We start from the raw sequence: 25704 nt of genomic DNA, 5'->3' as shown, positions 1-25704 counted from the left end.
AAAAAAGTTTTTTTTAAAATGGCGATTGCTGCTGCGGCTTGAAGAGAGGCTGAAAGGGAAACTCCTTCCGTTTTTAATTACAAAGTAGCGGAATGAATACTTTTGGCTGTAACTGAAGGCAAAATCTCACTCTCATTTCGGTTTTTTTTTCTTTTTTTTTCTTTTCTTTTTGAGGATCTGATATTGATCTTGGTTGGAAAAAAGTTTTTTTTTCTCTCTTTTCCAGTAAATTTTGTCTGCGTGGAAAAATGGCACTGAGACTTATAAAACTAGACAAACAGGCAGTGGGGGGGATTCCCCCATTAATAAATTACATCAACAAGTTTTAACTCTCCAGTCACAGAAACCTGACTTTAATATAATAGAATTTCTTCTTGAGGAGATTGTAAGAAGGGATGAGATTGTGAATCAGCAACTTGAAAAATTTAAGTTGGAAATCAAAGAAATTGGTGAATTGGTGAAATCTAAGTTTGGCTTTCTGGATCGAAAGATTTTAAAAGTAGCTAATGGCTTAGCAGACTTTATGACTCAGTTGGAAGCAAATACTAACTCTAAAATGAAAGAAACTGGGGAGAATTTGGATGACAAGATCCAAAAAATTAAAAAGGATTTGGCAAACATTCAGGATAATAGTTCAGAAGACAAACTTAAAATGGAGGCTGATAAAAAGACTGTTATTGAAGAAAATGTACAACAGAGGATTGAAAGAGAAGTTTTAATGATCCAATACAATTTTACAGAATATGCAATTAGACTGAGAGGTTTGCAGGAAGATGACAGAGATGATTTAAGGAAGATATCTTCTGAAATTCTGGCTGGGATTTTAAAGGTTCAACCTGATGAAGTGTTTTGCAGGATTGACAGAATTTATAGAATAAACTCCTGGTTGGCAAAACAAAGGCAATTGCCTAGAGATGTGGTGATTTATTTTACAGACAAAGAAATTAGAAATAATATTGTCCAGAATTCTTATGATTCTGCTTTGCAATTTCGTGGAAGAAAGATTTGGATTTTTAAGGAACTCCCGCCCAAGATGTTAATGGAGAGGAAGAAATTTGGTTTTCTAGTGAATGAGTTAAAAAAAAGGAATATTCTATTTAGGTGGGACGTCCCAGTTGGTTTAATATTGAGACACCAAGGAGTAAGATACCAACTGGATACTGTCGAAAAAGCGGAAGAATTTTATCAAAAAATTTTAAAAATAAATTTAACATCTTTAGGCATAACACAGGACAAGCAAAAGGAGTTGGAAATAAAGGGAAAACATCAAATTACAGAGGCTGTGGTAGATAAACTGTCTTTGGACTCCTTGGATACCCCAGCTGGACTGTCTATAAATTTGAGAGCAGTGTCATCTGATTCTAATGTGATTAACTATCAACTTACAAACAAGTGCGTAAATCAACCAGTTGATATACAAGTGAAGGAAAAGACATATGGGATAATAAAACAAAACCAACAAGATCAATTTACAAAGCAGAATGACAACCGATCAGCTGATACACAACTTGTAGGAAGGAAATCTGGATGGAAATGCAACCCGCAAAAGAAAAAGAAAAGAAACAGATTTCGTAGAAATAGTAGTTTCTAAATCAAGCAACAGTGAAGCCAGGGATTTTAAAAAAATAAATGAACATGTGAAAAGATATTGGAGGCGAATTATCGTTTAATACTATCTTGAGGAAAGTGGCAGATCTCTGCAATGCCGTGATTTTGGGATGTGGAAAGAGCCTTACATTGTTGGATTTGAACTATCTATTTTGGATTTCTTTTACCGATAAATATATTATATCTATTTTGAGTTACAAGGCAAGAGAGTCATGCTGGGGCATGCAGAAGATCTGGCTGTTACCCACAAAGATGATGGGGATTTATAATCCTGATGAAAACCACAATTACAACTATATGGAATATAATTATAATGTCACTCGGGTGGTTGTTTTTATTTTTATATATACATGAGGATATTTATTATTGATGGGGGCAGAAGATGACTGAAGATTTTGAATAAACTGTTGCACCAGGATGCTATGTTACCCTATTATGGATGATGGATTTAACAATCTAGTGGAAAGACATCAAAGAAGATACTAAATGAATTATAAATTTAAAGTTATTGTCTTTTTTTATAAAATGGAATGTATATATAGACATATGTATATTTTAGTAGAGTGGGCAGTGGATTATATTTAGAATTGTAGTGTATGGTAATCTTGCAGGAAACTGGGTTGAAATAGGCTAGTTTAGTGATTGATTAGTTTAAGAAAAAGGATTTTTAAGACATATATTTTGGGGAGTGGAAGAATCGGATAGAACTGAACAAATGTTAAATTTGGAGAAGGCTGCTTTGAAATGTTAAATTAATATATATAATATATATAAAAGTAAAGGTTATGTTGTTGTAATAATAATAATATTTTATAAGTTTGGGGGAGGAGAAAAAGGGTAGATTGTGAAAAGCGGAGAAAAGCGGAGTTATAAGAATACTTTGCTAAGGGTCAGTACTTTGAGGAGTGAGTAAGGGCATGGTAAAATATTATGTAATTAATTATGAATTAGCTGATTGTTGTGAAGAAGAAGTCACAGGGGGGGATGGGTGGTGAGGGGGGGTTAGGGAAGAAGGGAGGAAAAGGGGGAAAAACTTGTATTTGAAAAACAACAATTTAATAGCTGGCCATCAACACCATCAACAATTCAAAGCCACACCCAACCAGGCCCCACATAAATATTATGCAAAGAACAGCCCAGTGTACACATCTTGGAGAGAAAGAAATTCCCTGAGGATGGGCTCCAGCATGAGTCTGAAAGCTTGGAATAACAAACCTTTGGTCCCAGTGGCTAACTCAGATTGGATCCTGAAACAAAATTATTTTCATTTGGATTTTCAGTTTCAAGATTCACTAAAAATAAGCAAAATTTATAGGTACTTCTGTGCATAATTTTCCAATGTATATAGTTTGTGAATTCTTTTCTAAACATATATCTCTAGGCTATTTATCTTGGAGTTTTTAATTTTTTTCAAAGTTTCTTAATTATAACTATTTGGGAAAATTAGCATTAGCTAATCAATGCATTTCCTTATTTTTTATTTAGCGATTCTGGCAATGTCCAGAAAAATGAAGATTTGTTACATGGATAACTAGTTCTACACTATCTTGACTAGTCAGAGGTAAGTAGTACTTTTGGCATTATAAATACCTTCTGAAATGGAATTACCATATCATTTTAAAAAGTTTATAACCTTTATGCTTAACTTCCATTTTTTTCCTGCTACAGTATTTATGGTGAAATCCAGATGGTGAATCTCTTTTCTGAAAAGTGTATGAATTAGAATGGATAGTAATCACATGGTATTAATTGCCTTAATTATGGTTTTGTCTGGGAGCCCTAAGAATTCTCATCAAGTAATTACCTCACATTTCCAATACTACTTTCAGTGCAGTGTGATTAAATGAAAACAGCCTTTAGTGTATTGTGATTAATAAACTGAATCTGTTGCAGTTCAATATACTTATCATGCTTCTAGACAGTAGTTTTTTTCAGCCAAATTAAAGTGCTGGCAAGTGGCAAACTGGGGTGCTAGATACCAAGCCAGATATGATGAGGATTTTATATTCTGAATCTGAGAAAAGAATCAAGATCTACTTTTTAACACCTAAGCAAAGTCAACTTAATTTGGGTATAATAAAGCAACTTCAGCTTCTATGGCCTACAGATTACAGAACTAATGTGCCCTACATCCTCTTAACACCAAAGCATTACAGGTAATCCTTGAGTTACGAATGTAATGGAACTTCCCAATTATATTCATAACCCGAGGATTCATAGGAGTAAATCATGTAACGTGAACATGATCACTCCCTGCTTTTGCCCTCCCATTTGCTAATTGAATGCACAGGTTGTTAAGTGCACTCATATCTCAGGATGGGGAAGGCCATGGGGGGAGGGTAGTGCTTCCGATCACCCAAGGCCTCCCCTAACCCACTGAGATATCTCATGCTTTCCTCCTCCATCCTGTCAAAACCCGGTCACTTATATTATGTAGATTTCAATGATTAATGGAACTGTCTCCTCTCCAGCCTCTCTGCCATGGTTTTGTCTTGAGAAAAGCTTTGCTGAGGCCTGCAGGGAGAAGAGATTGCATCCCTATAGGCTCCAGTTGTCTTTGAAAAAAGCCTTTGCCACTGAGAACAGAGGCATTGGGGCTCCATTCTTATCACCAAGGGCCTTTCCTCAAGTCCTTTGCCGCTGAGAACGGAGGCCCAGACAGACGCGCACACCCCTCATGGGCTTTGTTCTCTTCAGGAAAGAACTTGAGGAAAGGCCCTTGGCAATGAGAACAGAGGCCCAAAGTCCTCCATTTTTGGCAGCAAAGGCTTTTTGCAAAGATGGCAAAAGGCTTTGCAAATGGAGGGAAGGCTTCGGTCCTGCAGGCCTTCCCTCCGTTTGCAAAGCCTTTTGCCACATCTCGTTCAGGGCTCCATTTGCAGAGAACAGGCCTAAAGTACTGTGAGATCACATGAGATCAGTAGCATGAGATCTCACACTACTGATTTCATGTGATATTGCAGTACTTTAGGCCTCCATTCTCTGTGAATGCACTGAAGGCCTGCAGCACTGAAACAGGCCAAGAAACCGAAGGCTCACTAGATCTTCATAAAATAAATATCCACATGCCTAGTGCTTGTGGAGTCCCAGCTGGGCAGAGGGAGGAATAGGCAGGGTGAATGTTACAGAGCCTCTATGGTCATTCCTAAATGTTAACAACTTCTATGGTGCTGCATAGGACTGTGTTGTAAGTACAGGGGGGTATGTCATAACTTTGAACGGTCGCTAAGTGAACTGTCATAACTTGAGAATTATCTGTATAAAGTACTACTATATATTTTTCTTTATTCATACAATTTTGTACCACATTGATTTCTGAACTAAATATATGTTAAGGGAATGGTTCTGAAGGCTAACAAAATTAGAACAGAAAAATAACTTGTTGCAGTACATTTTGAAATCTCAATTAACTTTTATTTTTGTCTTCATATTATAAAAACTTCCACTTTATGCCTAAATTTAAAGGATTTTAGAATGCATTTCAGCAATATTCTTGATCATACTGTATTACTATTAAATGTAGTTTTTTTCTATTTCTTCCAGGCATCTAATAGAAAGAATTCCCACAAAGGAATTATTTTACCTTATTTTTAATTTATTCAGATTCATCCAGGAAGAAAATTTAATTATACGATAAAAGGTCACATATAACTGTGGTAGGTGCAAAGAAAAAAAAAATTGCCTCACTAATTTAATCAGAAAATGCATTTACGTTTAGTTAATTTATATCTTTCCAGCAGCAAATGGCACTAGAAAGAAAAGCATCCTTCCCCACATTAAGCTAAATGAGAACAATTAAAAATATGGTACAAATTCCTTCCCAAAAGGGATAACATGATTTCTAAGGCAAAACTATTATACGAAGAAGTAAGGTAAGATTCTCAAAAAGGAGTAAACATTTATATTGGCTTTTGCAACTGCCTTGATTTTTCTTCACCATATGTAGAAATGTTTAGTGGCCTTTGACAATGTATGTTATCTTAGTCAAATGATAAGGTATGATGAGGCAATTCTGCATAGCTGAAAATGCTTTGGCAAAATGTGCTGCTGTCAGCAGCTATCAAGCTGAAGTATACTGTACATTTGTTTCTCTTTTCAATATTGTCTCCAATCTGGATTTCTGGTTACTGTGTTTCAGAAAGGTTGTTGCAGTTACAAAATGCCACATTTTGGTCAACTCTAGAAAACTCAGTCCATAAAAAAAATATCTTCCTTTTATTTTATGAGTAATACAGGTAGACTTTGACATACAACCGCAACCGAGTCCCAAAATTTCTGCTACTGAGACATTTGTTGTGAATTTTGTCCCATTTTGTGACTTTCCTTGCCACAGTTAAGTGAATCACTGCAATTATTTAGTTTAATAACATAGGTTGTTAAGTGAATTTGGCTTCCCTATTGACTTTGCTTCTCAGAAGGCTGCAAAAGGGGATTACATGACCCCAGGACACTGCAACTGACATAAATATGAGTCAGTTGACAGGTGGTTGAATTTGGATCACATGACTAGGGGGATACTGCAATGGTCATAAGTCACTTGTTTCAGTGCCATTGTAACTTTGAAAGGTCACTAAATGAACTGTTGAGGACTACCTGCATAATATAATAGTGATGGGCTGGGGAAGAGAAATGAAACTATACAGATTTGTGCTTATTTAAATTAAACAAAAACCTGTATATTAAAATAGTCTTAATTATGTCCTAATTTATTACAAAATGAGAAATTCTGCAATTTTAAACAGATTAAGGGCTCATTGGTGTAAAAGGCACTCAATCTAATTGTTTGAATTATCCATTATGATAGTAAATTGGATTAAACTGAAAGAAGCTAATATTAAAGTATATTACAACTGAAATGAAATTTAGCCTAGTCACAGTGTTGCCGAATTCCATTTGCAGAGCATAACTTGAAATCAGGATGTATTGGCATGCCCATATCTCTATTTTATCCTATTGTATTTTGACTCAAAATTAGATATAAACATCTCCATTCTGCTCCTGAATATTCTTGGCTATAACTCTTTTGTAATTTGTGTAATCTGAATTCAAGTAATTTGACAAATTTATGTGCATACACATGTCAGATACTTAAATAGAAGAGGTGTTTGTAATGAAAATGTTTGAGGTTCTTTCTGTTGCATGTTAGTAAGATGAGTAAGAAATGCAATAATTATGTTTTGTAACCTTCTTCAAGAATATCAAGATAAAGGCTTGACCTCCAAAGTCATGCTAATTCAATTAAGAATAAGATGATTCTACAAAGACATATAGACTATAGAAAAAATCCAGATCACATATTTTCTAACCCATTTCTACAGTTATAAAATGCTACAAAAATCTTCCTATAACCTGGAAACATTTGTTCAGAAACTTAAAAAGAGATGATGCCATTTATTTTTAAGTGGGAACTTCTCACTTAAAATTTCTCACATTCCAAACCTATGCAAACTGTGGGATGCTGAAATACAGAAAAGAGAACAGCAAACCCATGTACAAAAGATAAATAGTAAGATACATGTTGACAAAAAAAAAAAGGGAATTGTTACAATGTCATTGGTATTTTAATAAATGAAATTGGCATTGAATTAAAGCATGTCATCTTGATTCTGGCAACTGCTTCAATTTTATAGAAACGAGGCCTGTACTAAATGGGTCAATTCTACCTTGCGGCCTCATTCAGGTTCAGGCCATAGAATAATCCAGCATGAGATACAGCAATGTTCAAAAAATTGAAATTATTTAACCTTAATTCCTTGAAATGCAATGGAGCTCACCATTTCATTCTGGTGGAAAGGGACATTTGTAGCTGGGATCCTGACTCACTGGCAGCTTACTTAAGTGTTGTATTAACGTGCTACTTTGAGTCAGTGCTGAATTTGAGGGAATTCTTTCATTCAGTGTTTCTCAACCTTGGCAGTTTGAAGAAATGTGGAATTCAACTCCCAGAATTCCTTAGCCAACATATTTGGCTGGGAAATTCTGGGAGTTGAAGTCCACACATCTCCAAACTGCCAAGGCTGAGAAACACTGCTTTAATCAGAACTTCATGGAGTCAAAGTACCCCTTTGAAGCTCTGCATAAAGTGTGCGTTAGAAACTCCTTACAGGCAGCAAGGCTTTTATTAACCAGATTAATAAAGGGTGGATTTTCACTCCTTTCTCGCTTCCCTATGATTTCAATACTTAATGTCACTTAAAATGTGATTCTGAACATTAAAAAAAACCCAAAACTATAGCAGTGATGTGGGTTGAAAATCTACACTGCTCAAAAAAATAAAGGGAACACAAGCAGAAGACATCTGAGATCTGAATGAATGAAATAGCCTTATTAAATACTTTGTTCGTTACATACAGTAGTTTTGTGTTCCCTTTAGTTGTTTGAGCAGTGTATAAACTACTGTATGTAAAGAACAAAGTATTTAATAAGGCTATTTCATTCATTCAGATCTTGGATGTCTTCTGCTTGTGTTCCCTTTATTTTTTTGAGCAGTATATATTATACAGGTATATTTTTAAAAGGAGGCAAACAATTGTAATTGGACTGGCCTCACTATAAAACAGATTACAGGATGAAGTACGGTGGGCCATGGAAAATGAGTTCCGTTATTTTTTAAAATTGGAGTAATTGCTTGGTTTGTTTCTCTTTAATTAGAGATTACCTTGGAAGTCTGAAAACAGCAGTGAAATGGAATATGGCAGTTTTTAGATCAGCAGATCTGAAAATTAATTTAGGTAGTGATCCACATAGAATATCCAATTGAATCCACTAGATTAGTTTCTTTCAGCAAGTCAGTTATTTTTCACTAATGCTCAAATCTATCGGGAACTGATCCATACGAATGGCATTTTCTTCTGGCAGTCTCTTCTGAGCAGATCAGTAGTGCAGAAGTAAGAAATGAAAAAAGTGGGGAATCAGTGAAAGTAGAGAATAGAAAATGTGAGAACAAAAATTGAGCTGTACAGCATTGGCCTTCTCAAGAAATAATCTTACTGACTTGGTTTTGGTAATAACTATCAAATGAGTAGTTAGTTGTCTTAGGCATCTGTCAATTAAATATCTTAAAGATATACAGTATCTGGAAAGTCTGGCCTCCTCATAAATGTCTGCTACATTCCTTTCAAAGGTACTGTTAAGGAAAAATCCTGCTAAACTTACTTCCTGGTTGGAGTGTAAAACTCACAGCAATAAAACCTGATTTCCTCTCTTCTAATTTTCCATTCTCTGTATGGAATTTGGAAGGTACTGTGTGTGTGTGTGTGTGTGTGTGTGTGTGTGTGTGTGTGTGTGTGGCTACAATATATATATTGTAGCCATATAAAATCCATTTCTTTCAAATTAGTATTAGTGCATTTGAACTGTGTTGTCTGATCTCTAATGTTTAGTGTTTTTAATAGTCACATATTGTCCTCTGCAAATGTTAAAAGTCTAGTAGGATAGAAAATCTACTTTTTACTGTCAATTCCATTAGTTTTATTTATTAATGTATCATATTTATATAGCTGCTCATCTCACAGTAATGTGACTCTGGGCATTGTATACAACAATAATGAAAAACTTCCTAACAATCTAAAACAATCAAAAATAAAATAAACACATATAAATAAGAACTCTTTCATGTTTTTGAGCATCAGATGCAGCTTCTAGAATACGTTATGTGAATTGCCTCTGGTCTGAGATGGTATTTTTCTTCATCTTGCAAAATTTGTATCATAATTAATATTTTCCACTATATGTACTGTTCATGAAGTGTATTGAAGTAGTCCTTTCCATTTAATGCCTTAGGTAAATTTGATTTGGTGGAAAATTATGTCTTCTAAAAGAACATGGAACAAAACTGAATGCATTAATAATTTATTATTAATTAATAAATAATTATTTATTTATTTATTAATAAATGATGATTTATGCATTGATTATTGATTATGTTTCTATAGTTTGATAAGCCTTTATCTTAATTGGTTTTAGCAAATTTGGGGAAGATTTGTTATTCTCACCTTAAAAGATGGTTTCATCTTTGCTACAGAAGTCATCTTAAATTTTGAGATATTTTGTTTTAAATATTAAGTGTAAAATTACTAGTAGATTCAAATACTTCATATATTATTGGAATTGTATCACTTAGTGTATGCCAATTTTCATTAAAATTACTTCTTTAATGTATTGTATAATACACATTAAATTTCAGCCAGTTTATTTCTCTTGGGCTTTATTTCAATGTAATAATCACAATCTAATCTTGCAATACATGGCCTATTTTTGCCTCCCTAAATGGCTCCACTAATAGCTGCAGAGAGATTTCACAGACTTCCCAAAGCTTATTTTACTGCAAGAAGGTCACTGTCAAGTGTTGGGGCAATATCTGGCCATTTAGATTTAGCTCATGAGACTCTGATATTCAGTCCTGAGTATATGTATAAAACAAGTTTTTCTAGTTTAATTTTAATGATTTTTTTTGTATGCTGACCTAATTCCCAGCAGTCCATTTTGTTTAGTAATACTTTGGTTTTGATTTTACAAATCCTTATTCCTGACCGATGGGGATTATCAACAAGCATTATTTCAAGATTTAGTAAGAAAATATAATTAACAACTTATTAATCAGTAGAAGACATTACAGATTCAGTATATTCAAATCAAATTTCTGCTTGACCTGAAATAGATTAATAACCACATTCTAAAGTATAGCTATCAATCAAAGAACTGGATTGTCAACAATAAGTACACGGCATATGTAGGAAGACTCCAAGTTTCTATATCCATGTTAAAGTGCTTAATTTCATACAGTGATAGTTATTGATTACTGGATATTATATTCTATGGTAAAATTGAGCAAATTTATTTCTTAGAAAAGAATTACTTTAATTATTTTCTTAAAATTTGCTGATATATAAAATTTAGAGATAAAATATTATCAAAGGCATACTATAGAATTATTTTTGTTCCTCAATTTACCTTCTCAAGTGCAAGAATCCATAACCATATCGATCAAATTATTGTGTCACGCCAAACAGAGAAAGTAAATAAAAATAAAATGCCAAATACATTAAAATCATAAGATAAAAAAGAATGAAACATAACTAAAACTAGCTTAAACCCACCCTATTTATTATACCTGTCTGTTAGCCTTGCAATACATTATTAGTTTCATCACATTCATATTCATATACCACTTCATATATTGTCTTTTGTTCTTTGGATGTCTTAGTAGAATTGCCAGCTATGGAGTTGCAATTTAAAATTTAAAGTTGCAATTTAACAGTTCTTAGTGCCACTACAATATTGTAACAAATTTACTCAGGGATGATCATGCAAGTACCCACTAGGAAAATGAAAATAAAGGCAGTGAGTAATTGTGTTTACTGTACTTAGTTACAGCACTTAATTTTGATTTTGGTTACAGTAATTGACTAGTTTTTATTCAAGTATTATTGAAACTGAAAAAAGAATTGCCAAATATAATATTTTGTGGATTTAAATATAACCTATCAATATTAGTAATTAAGTAGATGCAACTATGTTAATTAAGAGCCATTAAGTTGAACTTAAATTCTACCACTATATAGCTATTTCTAATAATAACTACTCCATAATAACTTTTTATAATAGTTACTCTAAGGACAGTCCTCTAATATTTTTCATATTGTTAAGTCATCTTATATGTTGTTTAGTCATCTTATATGTTTAGAAATGAACCATTGGCTTAAAAATTGGTGTTGTCAAGATACTGTAATTTAGGCTTCATAGACCATGGCCTGTATTACCTAGATGAAGGGCTACCGGCAAGAGATGGAGTAATCATCACAAGAACTGGAAACAATATATTCAGAAAACAACAGGCTCATCTTATCAAAAGAGTTTAAACTAAAATTGAGGAGGGAGAGGGGGACAATCTTTGCGATCTTTAGAACCTAATTCCAAGCAAAAACCACTAGATAACCAATCACATAAGGAGGAAGGAAGTAAAGAGAAAAAAATAAAATAAAAAAACCCCCATAATGAAGTAGAGAGTGATGGAAAGGATGGAAAACCCAGTTACAAAGTCGGACTCAAATGCCTATACATTAACATTCAAAGTTTAGGGACAAACAGGGTGAACTTGAAGTATTAGTACATGAAGGCAGATATGATATAGTTGCCATTACTGAAACTTGGTGGGATGAAACTCATGGCTGGAATGTACTGATTGAAGGACACAAACTATTCAAAAGAAACAGATCTAACAAATGAGGAGGTGGAGTTGCATTATATATAAAAGATCACTACAGCTCTACAGAAATACAGAAAACCAAGGATGGTTGGCTATATGGGTAAATATAAAAGAAGAAAAAAAATGACATTGCTATAGGCATATACTACAGGACACCCAACCAAGCAGAAGAAATAGTCGAACTCTTTGCTAATCATTTGACAAATGTATGTAGGAAACATTCCCCAGTGTAATGGGACACTTTAACTAGCCTGATATCAACTGGGAGACCAACTTTGCAACAAGTGGGAGATGAACAGATTCCTAACTTACTTAGCTGACAACTTTGTCATCCAAAAGGAGGGAACTAAATGAAAAACTATACTGGACCAAATTCTTACTATGAAAGAAGAACTGATAGAGGGAGTTGAAGTTGCCAGAACTTTGGCGAGAGTGACCATGTCATACTGGAATTCAATATAATGCAAACATAAGCAATAGATATAATTCAACCAGTGTCTTAAACTTTAAAACAGCTTATTTTAACAAACTCAGAGAGCGCCTAAGCAAAATTTCATGCATAAAAATCCTGAAGGGGAAAACAACTCAAAAAGTGTGGGAAACACTGAAAAATAAGATCATAAAAGGCCAGTCCAAACACAATACTACTGAAAATGAAAAACAAAAAATCCAAGAAGAAACCAGCATGATTACACAAAGATCTCTCTGATAAACTGAAAGACAAAAAGGATAAGTAACTAAGCCAGAATATCAGCAAATATCTGCAAGGATGACGTCAGGAAAGCAAAGGCTCAGAATCAACAAACACTTGCAACAAAAGTCAAAGATAATAAATACAGTTTCTTTCAAAATATAAATAACAAGAAAAAAGTCAAGGAAACAGTTGGTCCACTAAAGAGAGAAGAGGGCAAGGAAGTAACAGGCAGTAGAGAAAAAGCAGAGCTGCTTAACTTCTTTGCATCAGTCTTCACACAAAAAGGAACTATAGCCCAACCTATCAAAAACATAACTGTAAAAGACAGACTAGAAATAAAAATTAAAATAAACAAGAAAATGGTAATAGAAGACCTGTCTGACCTTGATGAAGATAAATCACTGGGACTTGATGCATTACATCCCAGAGTTCTGAAAGAGCTGGCAGGTGTTATCTCAGAACCATTGTATCGTATCTTTAAAAAATCTTGGAGGACCAGGGAACTACTAGAGAATTGGAAAAGGGGGGGGGGGGGAACAGTCACAGGAAACTACAAACCAATCAGCCTAACATCAATACATGGGAAGATACTGGAAAATAATAATAATAATAAAAAAAAACCAGATCTGTGAACATCTAGAAACAAATAAAGTTCTAACTAGTAACCAGCATGGGTTTGTTAAAAACAGATCATGCCAAACCAATCTTATTTCATTCTTTGAAAAAGTGACTAAATTAGTAGACCAGCGAAATGCTGTGGACATAGTGTACTTAGATTTAGCAAGGCATTTGACAAAGTCAACCACAACCTATTTCTTGGTAAACTAGAAAAATGTGGGATAGACAGTATCACCACTGGATGGATTTGTAACTGGCTGACAAACCATCTTCAATGAGTAGTCCTTAATGGTACTACATCTATATGGAGGGAAGTAAGCAGTGGGGTACCACAAGGTTCCATCTTAGGCCCAGTACTCTTCAATATCTTCATAAATGACTTAGATGAGGAAATAGAAGGGGAACTCACCAAATTTGCAGAGGACACAAAACAGGCAGGAATAGTCAACACCCCAGGATCCAAAAAGACCTTGACAGACTTGAAAAAAGGGCCTTAGCCAACAAAATGTTTAATGTTTTACCCCTGGGCAGGAAAAACCAAAGGTAAAAATACAGATTAGGCAAAATCTGGCTCAAAAACAGTAATTGTGAGAGAGACCTTGGAGTGGATGATCAGTTAAACATGAGTGAGAAGGGTGCGGCAGCAGCCAAAAAAAACTAATACAATCCTTGATTGTATAAACAGAGGCATAGAATAAAAATCATATGAACTGTTAGCACCACTTTATAAAGCCCTAGTAAGACCACATCTGGAATACTGCATCTAGTTTTGGTTACCACATTACAAAAAAGATGTCGAAACCTTGGAAAAAGCACAGAGAAGAGCAATTAAGATGATTAAAGGCCTGGAAACCAAAATATATGAAGAACCATTGCAGGATTTGGGTTTGGCTACTCTAGAGAAAAGAAGGACTAGGGCCGTGATGGCGAACCTATGGCATGCATGCCACCATATCAGTGGGCATGCCAGCTTAGCTCTGGCGTGCATGCGTGCGCTGGCCAGCTGATTTTTGGGCCTTCTGGGCCCACCAGAAGTAGGGAAACAGGCTGTTTCCTGCTTCCGGAGGGCCTGGGGGGGGGAGGCCCATTTTTCTTTCTTACCTGGCTTCAGAGCCTCTCTATTTATCTGGGAAGTGCGAAAACAGCCTTTCTCACTCTCTCAGAAGCCCTCCAAAGGCCTGAAACGGCCTATTTCCCAACTTCCGGTGGGACAGGAAGTGACGTTTTTTGCTGTCCCAGCCTCCAGAGACTCCTAGAGAGGCTCCAAGAGACTCCGAGAGGCTCCTAGAGACTCCTAGAGGGGCTCCTAGAGACTCCTAGAGATGTTCTGGAGGCTGGGGACAGCAAAAAACATCACTTCCTGTCCTACCAGGAGTTGGGAAATGGGCCATTTCAGGCCTTTGGAGGGCCTCTGAGGGAGAGAGAAAGGCTGTTTTCACCTTTCCCAGATAAATAGAAAGGATCTGGAGCCAGGTAAGAAAGAAAAACAGGCCTACCAGGCCATCACATGCCAGGAGCGGGTGTGTGTGTGTTGCACATGCATGTGCAGGGCAGGGCGCATAGAATTATCGGTGTGGGCATGCATGTGCACAACCCTCCCCCGCCCCCCCTCTCCTGGCACGCGATGGCAAAAAGGTTAGCCATCATTGGACTAGGGGTTCAATTTATTTTCCAAAGTGCCAGAGGGCAGGCCAAGAAACAATGGATTGAAACTAATGAAGTAAAGTAACCTGGAATTAAGGAGAAACTTCCTAACAGTCAGGACAATTAACCAGTGGAAGAGCTTGCCTTCAAAAGTTATGGGTGCTTCATCACTGGAGGTTTTTAAAAAGAGACTGGACAGTCACTTGTCTGAAATGGTATTGGATCTTTCTTTCTTATTATTTTACTCTGCACATATCAATATTCTCAGATTTGTTTTGTTTTTTTGAAAATCCAGTGTTTTTCCCCAGTATCTAAAGTGCTTTGTGAGGTGGAGGAATGTGATCATATAATACCTAAACTTGTCTTAAAGTTAAAGGCATGTGGATTAATTTTAGTTTCAGCCTTCTACTTTTCAATTTGAATGTGATGAATAGAAACTAATCTGCCGGCAATGGTGTCAAGTTCACTGAATTTATTGAGCCTGTCATTTGGTCAATTTCATAATCTCTGAAGTGGAATTGCTACTGTTTATTTCATGTTTAATGAATGGGTAGGTGGATGGATGGATGGATGAGTGAATGAATTACAGCCATTACACTGTTTATATTCAACATCTATATGAAATTTCTTGGTATATTATGCATAAAACATATTCAAGGAAGGATTTACCTACATATGCTTAAAATCCTTTTGCAAAAATTTTGAAAAAATTGCACAGCTAGGGAAATAGAAAGATCTAAGCTTTATTCCTGAATTTTCTTAGGGGCTTATAGGGGCTTGAATAACTAAAAGTACAGTTTAGTGTAATTATAGTACTACATATATACAAAATTATAGTTTAACAAATAAAAAGACTCTAATCTATGATTAATTGAATGTAATATTAGCCCAGCTTGATAAGTTTTAATAAGATATCTTATTATAGTTATATTATGATTAGAATTAGATATGTAAATAATATTATAGATTAGTCCATATTCTACAGAAATTCTATCTGTCCTTAAAATAATATTTACATATCCCTTCAATGTAACTACGGAAGCAAAGCCAAACTATGGAAAACCAGGTACTCTCTGGATGGAAAAGTAACTCTTCTAGATTAAATATTACATATTTTAAAATAAATTGAGAAAGGTCACCAGCTCTAAAACTGTAGGTGATTCTTCATGAAACCCTCCATAGAAATATATATTTATTACTAAATATACTGTATGGAATGTTGTCTAATTTTTGTCTTCAGAAGACAATCTTCAATTGCACTATGCCTCTGGGAATGAAATACATGTGTCATATGTATTTTAAGAGAGAAAGGATTCCATTATGGATTTTCTATTATAAATGGGACTTACTGAAACAGCACCAATATATACAATTAAAGATGCTTTTTTCCCCACCCCCCAAATATCAATTGAATAAATGTGTATATTTGCAAGCCCATATGTCGATAATGTCCTAATCAAAGCACTATCCAACTTTATGTCAATAGCAAATACTATTTTTGATTGCCAATACATTTTGCTAAATTTGAATTCACAATAAACTGGGGATTTGAAATTTGAAAGAATGACATGTAGAGTGAGGCTACCATGGCTCCTTCCATTCCATGATACTGATGGACAAAAACAAAAAGGAAGAATATTTTGTCCTATCTGTCCTCTCAGCCCGTAAATTGGTTTAAAATAAATTAGTCTATATAGGTAGTCCTTGATTTACAACTGAGCCCAAAATTCCTGTTGCTAAGTGAGACATTTGTTAAGTGAATTTTGTCCCATTTTATGATTTTTCTTGCCATAGTTGTTAAGTGGATCAGTGCAGTTGTTAAGTTAGTGATACAGTTGTTAAGTGAATCTGGCTTCTCTATCAATTTTGCTTATCAGAAGGCCACAAAAAGTGATCATATGACTCTGTGACAATGCAATTGTCATAAATATGAGTCAGTTGCCAAGCATCTGAATTTTAGTCACATGACCATGAGGATGCTGCAACAGTCGTAAGTGTGAAAAATGGTTGTAAGTCACTTTTTTCAGTGCCATTGTAACTTTGAACGGTCACTAAATGAACTTGTCAAGACTGACTCGAACTTTCACCTATATTCTGCTTTACTCACAGCTTGACAAAGAAGAGGGTGGGTGGGGGGATTGGAATGCAAGAGTGGGGGGAATGGCATCCAAGCATCATCAGTTCCCATGAGACATTGCTGTCACCTCAAGGACACCCCGAACAGATGTCCCAGCATGGCTGGCCGATTCCCATAACAAAACGAACAGAAGTGATTGGTGGAAGTAAAGGACTATTGGTGGCCTGTGGAGAAAAGGGGGAATGAACTATGCCTTCTTTTGAGTGGGAAGCCCGGAGCTGGTTTTGCTTCTTCTCTGCCAATATGGATTTATTCAGTAAAGTTTGTATTCTTGGTAAAATAATGTCCCAGGAGTTTCTTTTTCTGGATTTGCCAAATGGACAGTTGACAGGAATGTTGTAACTTGAGGACTACTGTAAATCCTAGAAGTAGTGAAAAGGACTAGCAGGCATTAAAAACTAAGAGGAAAAAAAATCTGTATACCATTTATAAGAGCACTATGAAAAACAATAATGAAAACATATTGTAAACATTGTGATATTTGTAATGCAACAAATCAATAAATGATCAAGTGATAAATGATAAATATTTCAAACTCAAAACAGTGTTTCAAATTATTATAATTGATTAGTAAGAAAGTGGTTTTATTCCACTTTGACTTTTCATTGTTGTCAACATAAAAAAAAACCAGAATTTTTGATTGGGGATTGTATGACTTTTTTGGAGTTAGGCAAAAGAAACAAGCATTATACTTAAATGCTTTTTAAAATGTTTTGATCATTGTTATATGAGAATCAATGCTATTTTTAGGAACCTAACATATTTCTTTGTACAAAGGTAGTGATACCATATGGCTGTACATTGCCCTGAGTCCTTCGGGAGAAGGGCGGTATAGAAATCTAATAAATAAAATAAAATAAATAAATAAATACATATTTAAAAAGTATAATTAATTTTCTGGTATCATTCTAGTTGTGTTTTGCACATATGTTAATGTTATAAGAAACATTTTTCATCATTTTATGTTTCTTTCCCCTGGCTTTGGCCAGTTGATAGTTAAAGGGCATAATGATTACATTTGAGCATGAAGGGAATTAGTGAGTGATTATTATTAAGAAAAAGATAATACCCTCCATCCCACACAGTTTTATGGTATCCTGCAGCTTTAGATTCTGATGTGTTCAGGCATTATGCAAACTGGGAAACTGCTATGGAGGGTCATCTAGTAAAAAAATAAATAAATAGAGTATATCTTTATTTTAATAGATGCTGAATAGTTGCAAATCCTAACCAAATTGTAAGGAATTATCCAAACAATTTGAAGGTGGGGTATAAATCACATGAGAGTTAACTAATAAACTTCTTGGAATGTTCAACAGACAAAAAATAGTTTTAGAAAAAAAACCATGAATACAATTATCTGTTACCTAAGAGCCTTGGTGGCACAGTGGTTGGAATGCAGTATTGCAGGCTGATACTGTTCACTGCCAGGAATTCAATCCTGACTGGTTCAAGGTTGACTCAGCTTTCCATCCTTCTGAGGTCGGTAAAATTAGGACCCAGATTGTTGGGGGCAATATGCTGACTCTGTAAACCACTTAGAGTGATTTATAAAGCACTATGAAATGGTATATAAATCTAGGTGCTATTGCTACCTCCTTATAATTGTATTATGGTAAATGCCAAACACATACAAATATGAAAGATGTATAAAACAACTTTTTTCAGAGAGTAAAGAGTTTCCTAAACTAGACAAAATATATAGTCAAAATATATTAAATTCTCTTGGTAGTGTTAACTCATACACATACAGACACACATATGCAATGAGCAAACTACTACTTTAGATAAGGACTAAACTTAGTTTGCTGAAAGAGCATACAGAAAGGATCAGAATATCTTGGAAATGGAATGGACGAAAAGGCATGGTGACTTCTGTTATTTAGAATAGAAGTATTCTAAGCTTTACCATTCCAATAGAAGAAAGTATATGTAGCTCAGGGTTGAACTGTGAAATTCTTGACAGACTCTGAGCTTGGTCATTTGCTTGCAGATGTTTCATTATAAATGCATCATGATGTTACCTAGTTGGGTAATGAAACATCTCTAAGTATATAACCAACCTCAGAGAATACCAACAACTCCAAACCATCATTTGACTAAATGTTATGATTTAAAGGGATTGCCTTTTCTTCTGAATCTAGGGAAATATCATTAGATGAGATACATCCTTTTTCATGTCAATTATTTATAGCTTTTCTTTCAGAATAACAATCTTTTCAACTTGATTTACCAATATGAACAACAAAGTATGGAAGCAGTCAGTTAGAGGAATGTTTGGAGTTTTTGTTTTTATAAATATTTATACAGCTGCCCATGTCACAGTGTGTGATTCTGGACAGCATATAATGAAAAGACAGGTTCTATTTTCCACCAAAATGGCAAATATGAGTAGGTGTGTGAAGGAGTAAAAAATTCAGCTGTGCAGGCTTCTAGAATAGTAGCCTTCCTTTTTTTCTCTTTGGAAAGTTTCTGTATGAGATAATTAATAAATAGGCAACATAGTTGTCTTCGCATCTGTAATGGTTTTTTGTCTAACATTCATTCATTCATTCATTCATTCATTCATTCATTCATTCATTCATTCATTCATTCATTCATAATTCAAGGCAGTGAACATATGCAACATTTCCCTTTTCCTGTTTTCTCCAGAACAACTCCTCTGTGAGGTGGGTTGGACTGATAAAGAGTGACTAGCATAAAGTCACTCAAGCTGGCTTTCATGGCTAAGACTGGACTTGAGTCTCATAGGCTTCTGGTTTCTAGCCTTAACTACTACCAGTAAAGTGGCTTTCAGCTTAACTTCCTTCCTTACTTGGTATTGGATGATAAAATAATGTAGTAATTATAGTTTTGTGATCTAAGCTATATGACCTTTCATCATTATAATTATGAACATTTATTGGCCAAACATCTCCAGGGTTGAGCCAAAGGAAAAATAATCATAATTCAGTTGAAAAATAATTCCTTTTCTCTGAAAATATCGGGATGGGAAATGTAATTTTTCTTAGTCTTGCTTTTTATTTATTTTCAGTAGCTATAACAAATTGTCCTGAGATATTTCAATTATTCAATTTGGCTTATTAAAAATATTGATTTAGTTAATCCTCATTGTTGCAACCTTCAGGGGAAGAAAAAAACTACATAATTGCCTCTATTTTCATATTAAATGAAAATCAAAGGATGTAGGAATTATTGACAGTTGGTTTTGAGAATCCTAAGGACTTGATTAATAATGTATTGACTTGGCCATGAAAGAAGATTAGTGATGATACTGTACTGAAATTATTATGGGTTATGAGTTATATAATTATCTGGTATATAATTTATGGTGCTGTGATCTTTAAATAGACAAATGTACAAAATCTCAAAAATCAATTAAGCAAATAAATTTATTAGTTCTATGCTGAAAACTTTTTTAACCACCTTATTCAATTTGAAAATGAAATCCCAAATGCTATATGCCCTATTCATTCAAAAAGAGTACTTGAATATATTAGTGGAAAGCAGAAATTAATCTGCCATCTAACATTGACTTCATCAAACTACAATTCTAACAAAAATGTCTGTTCACTTCACAGACTCCAAAACACTTATGCTGATATTTATATTCTTCAACAATAGAGTCGAAGAATCTTCATTTCTGCCTGGTATAAAGAGTCAGTCTCCTTAATATGGCACATTTCTTGAACTCCTATTCAGGAGTTACTTCCAATAATAAGATTTTTCTGTAACTAATAAAACAAATATGTGTACATCCATAGATTGCCTGATTTAATATGAAGTTAAATGTTAATTATTTTAAAGTTAACTAATTGTATATTAAATCATTCTGAAAAATATTGCAATAAAATAGAAATAAAAGACAAGACTAATCCTGAAACTGTACATTTCAAAATTGCATTTAGAAAAACCACATATTTCTAATACAATCAGTAACACATACAGGCTACATATATCTAATATGCGGGCCTCACCATATTGATCTTTTTAATGCACTATTCAGGTCCAATAATAAGAATTAAAATCAACAAGGAAATAAAAAATATTTCTCCAAAGAATAAAGATAAACAATAAAGTGAACCAAGATGTCACTAAAGGGTTGACCACTATGACTAGCTTGTCATCATGCATAACTTTCAATGGATTAGCTTCATCAGGTATACTGGCTTTGTAAAATCTCTCCTCCCACAAATATTAAACTGGAAATCCTGGATACATTTTCATCCGGACATGTTGGCAGTTGTAATTCAGACTGCCACCAAGTAAAATTCAGTTTCCAATGCATCAAATGCTTGTATGAATCTTTTGGGAATTGTCATGATGTGATTTCTACGTCACCTCTTGATCCCATGCTTGCAGAAAATGATGCTTAATGAGAACTGGCTGAGTCTGAATTCCAATATGCCTGCAAGTTAGTCTTTTCATTTCTGGGTAAAGCACTTTACTTATCAACAGGGTGGATTTGATTTAAATCGAGTTGATTTAAATCATAATTTAAATCATGATTTAAATCACTAGTAAAAAGGCTTGATTTAAATCAACTCAATTTAAATCATAATTTTTAAAGAGCAACTGTCATCTCTGCTACTCCTTTGACCCACTGTTGAATCACCGATAGTCCCAGTGTTGCAGAATATACAGCCTCATGCTACATAACAAAGCTCCATTTCATGCTTAATAAACTAAATTATTTATGTATCTTAAATAAAAAACTATCTTACGATAGATTTTTACCCGAAAAGTTTTTTATTAAAATAAATTCGATAAAAATCAAAAAACTCCGATTTAAATCAAAAAAATCTGCAATTACTGTGAGTTCAATTTTCACCAGGCTCAAGGTTGACTCAGCCTTCCATCCTTCTGAGGTAGGTAAAATGAGGACCCGATTTGTGGGGCAATAGGCTGACTTTGTATAAAATAGAACACCGCTTAGGGGAGGCCAAAAAGCCCTACTAAGCAGGTATATACAAAAGTATGAAGGCTATTGCTTAAAAGCATTGTAAGCCACCCTGAGTCTCCAGAGAAGGGCGGCATTTAAATCAAACTAATAAATAAATAAACAAATAAATAAATAAATAATTGATGGAGATAACTTTCATAAGAAGGTTAAAGTTAATTTTGTATGTAAACTATGCTCTTTCTGAGATAATGATACACTAGATGGCACTATGTTAATTAGATAAATTATAAATAACCTCAAAATGATATCCTTAAAATTTGACTTAACATAGACTTCAAAGCTCTCAACAGGCTTTTCTTTAGATTGGAACTAATGAAATGGCATGACTGTTGATAGGCCACTTGGTCATATAGCTGGATTCAAGGAACTGCATGATGACTATTTTGTACCAAACTATGTTTATCATATTAGCACATACTGTATATCCATAAACAGTCAAGAAAGACAAATGTGAAATATCACTGTCCCATTTATACTATATGTCTATTAGATTCTTATGGCTATCCAAACATATTTGACTTGTACCATCACATTCTGAAGAATTTCATTTAATGAATTGGTAATGACTGATTTTAATGACAGTAATAATTTTGCTGTATAGAATACTTTCCTCCTTATGTTATGTTTTCTACTGGAAACGTATCTCATTTTATATTTAATGTCCTGATTAAATGAGTATTAATTTATGAATTTTTAATGCTTCCTTCTATACTCTGAATGTTTTTCTTTATTATATACATTGAGGCAATATGAAATGCTTAATAATATGCAGGATATATTATGTATTTTAATACACAATGTGCAGTAAAAACATACCATCATGCATATTATATGAATACTTTCTAATTGAAGCTGATCTTGCACTTTTATAAAGAAAATTTGTTCCATAAAACTTCAATTTACTTCTAGAAAGCTGATTAGATCTTATATTTGGTAATTTACACCATGAGCACAAATACTGCATTTTTTGATGATCTTACTATTTTAAATTATGTTGTTTCATCAATAGCACATAGCACTAATCAGTAAAATCAATCAGCATTCTTCTCAATAGACTTCTTATAGTTTAAAACCTATTTATATTGGAGTCAAAGTATAATTTCTCATTTTACAAAATGTAACCGCACAGTTAAGAACACTGAGAACTGGAGGTTAAACTATGTTAACTTGATCAGTGAAAATCTGGGAAACCCTAGTTAATCAATCTATATGTTCTTTTCTTTCTTTCTTTTTTTACCATAAGCTATTTTTAAAATCTTTGTAGACATGTAATTTACATACCCATCACAATTTCTCAAAATAGCACATTGATCTGGTTCTGTCAAACCTAAAAAATAGAGTAAGGTTTCCTTTTGGTTTAATGCATAAAGGCCAAAAAGATTCCAGCAAACTCAAAGTGATTGTTTTGCTAAAAATAGGGGAATAGGGGAAATATTTATGGGAAAAGGCAACTTTTTCATAGTACAATGTTCTGATTCATGTATCAATCAATTATCAGATTCATAGGATTTTATAATTATCAAGCTACTGGAAAAAAAAAATAAACAATACAATTGTAGTTCAGGGCTTTATAACTAATTTTAGTGATGCCCTTGGGAGTCTGATATGGTCCAAACTATTTTTAAAAATTGGTTTGGGAGTGGGGTTAGGAATTAATATTTTAGATAATTCTGTTCAGTTCCTAAGATTTCAATTTAGTTAAAGCCCTATACATTACTCTAATAACTTTCAAATTTCAAACTTTTGCTGATGTGAACAAACCTGTCCCACATGAACAAGTCAAGATAGGGCAGACAGGTTTGTTTATATTGGCAAAATACATATGTGGAATTCTGTCATCCTCTTCCAAACCCTGGTTCCTTCTAGGCTGGAGCTGTTGACAGGTAAAACACACTTCTCCCCACCCCCACCCCACACAAAGTGGAACCATTTCAGCAAAACCTCACAGATCCAGTGAATGCTGGGAAACAGTGGGAGAAGGCAGGAAAAGAAATTGGGAGATGACAGGAAAGGAACAGCTTCCTACATACTGCATATGTGTGTGTATGCAACACTCCAGAAACCAACTTCCTCCCACCCTCTCCTGCATTCCCCCCTTATGCCCTCTCCTGCCATGACCCAAAGCCCACTGGAGTGCTACCCGGGCAAGGCAGGCTCTACACTGGGCATAGATTTATGCTTGTTAGACAAAACAGACTTACAAACAACTGCTTGGGATGTAATCTATTTCTTAAATAGGGTGTATGCTCTTCCTCAATCAATAAAATTACCAAAGTACATAATTGTAGTACATAATTTTAATTAAAGGTAAAACAAAGTGCAAAATAGAGTGTGGGGGATGACAAATTAACTATGCAACATGCTTTTATGAACCTGTGTTACTAAACAGAAGAATTTGGCTTCAATAAAAACTATGTTTCCGTTAACATCAGGAAAATTAGATGCCAGTCAAAGAACTGATTAAGAATAGGAGTAATACATCTTAGGTGTTCCATATGAGAGACATTGCAGAATAATTTTACATGATTTAGTGATATAATAGTTTAGCTCTGCAGGAGTAGAGTTGATTATTGGGTATGTATGGCATACTCTGTAAATGTCCAAAGCAGAGAAGATAGATCTGAAAAAACACAGCATGACTTGGCTTTTAATTAAATTGTTCAGAAACCCAGCATATCCTTCATGTTATTAAAGGTCCTAATGGAAAACAATCCATACAGGTTGATGTATAACATTATTGGAGATCAATATTCCTGATGTAAAGGTTAAAAGTAGGCCCTGCTCAGCAATGCTCACTTTTTTTATCATTTGTGTCAATTCATGGCATTTGACTTACATAAATCAATGCAATTTTTATTATTAAACAAAGAACTAAAATAATGTGCATTACATACATTCAGATTTAACAGATAATATGAGTTTAACCAAGTACTTCCAGTTGATATATGCACTTTGGTTATGCTCTTTTTTTTTTCTTTCCAGTTTCATAATTGACCAATTTAATATCATGGCTGGCATCAAAGAGTTGGAGGAAGAGGGTTGTATCTCTCAATAGCTATCTAGTGGTTGTTCATAATTTGTGTCTATAAAATGCAAGTGATGCAAGTGATGGGAAGTGCTACTGAAGAACTGGAAATTGAGAAAAGAATATAGCTGTAAGGAACAGCATGGGAGCGATAAACCACCTAATAAGATACTTACCATAAGAAGAGGAAACAAGAAACCAGGGCATCTGTGGGAGTAATGACTACTGGGAAATAATTCTTTAAATAGACTTCATAAATTTAAAAGCTGACTTTTTTCAGCTAATGTGTTAAATTAGGATGCTTGAATCAGTTTCAAGGCCTAGGTGTTGACTTCCTAGGTCAACCAGTTGACCAACCTACTAAAAATGGTTGCAGGAATCAAAGTTCTTGTCTTCCTTTCACCCAAAAGAAGCTCAAGTTAGGCAAATAGACCAGGGCAAGACTAAAGGAGATGGTTGTAAAGGAATCTGGCAGAACAAATTGAATTCCGAAGACTACCAGCACAAAAGTCATTATTTACACCACTTCCTTGATGCATATTACTATGAGTACAATTTCTGTACACAGTATCTTGATTTGGGATATTAAGGAAAACATCAATTCACATTATGTTAACTTAAGACATTTTGAGCCTGTCTAAGCTTTACAATACTGAGATACAGCAAAGGCATTCAAACATATTTATGAAACGTTTAGTGGACTATCTTTGCACTGGGATAAAATGATAGCATGGATTTGCCTAAATCTATAAAAATCTTAAATAATAATTAATCCTGGAAACTATTTTCCAACTTATTTTATAATCAT

The 25704-nt window shown here is 34.3% G+C and overlaps 1 protein-coding gene and 1 long non-coding RNA gene across 8 annotated transcripts in view; one reads left to right on the top strand and one right to left on the bottom strand.

The window, feature by feature from the left end:
• Positions 1-25704, bottom strand: part of NLGN4X (neuroligin 4 X-linked) — a 192190-nt gene that overhangs the window by 46831 nt on the left and 119655 nt on the right. The gene's annotated exons all lie outside the window — the stretch shown is intronic.
• LOC117673811 (uncharacterized) overlaps positions 1-25704 on the top strand; it is a 36940-nt gene that overhangs the window by 5836 nt on the left and 5400 nt on the right. Inside the window, exons 2-4 of one of the 2 annotated variants that reach the window (XR_004593575.3) lie at positions 3094-3169; positions 5152-5264; positions 5349-5480. This is a non-coding gene — a long non-coding RNA (uncharacterized LOC117673811). Of the gene's footprint in view, positions 1-3093; positions 3170-5151; positions 5265-5345; positions 5481-25704 lie in introns of both variants that reach the window. The other variant, XR_004593576.3, reaches the window with a different exon arrangement.

Source organism: Pantherophis guttatus, chromosome 5 (genome assembly GCF_059756535.1).
Source record: "Pantherophis guttatus breed Tessera chromosome 5, ASM5975653v1, whole genome shotgun sequence".
Lineage (NCBI taxonomy): Eukaryota > Metazoa > Chordata > Lepidosauria > Squamata > Colubridae > Pantherophis > Pantherophis guttatus.
This window is presented reverse-complemented; position numbering and strand designations above follow the sequence as displayed.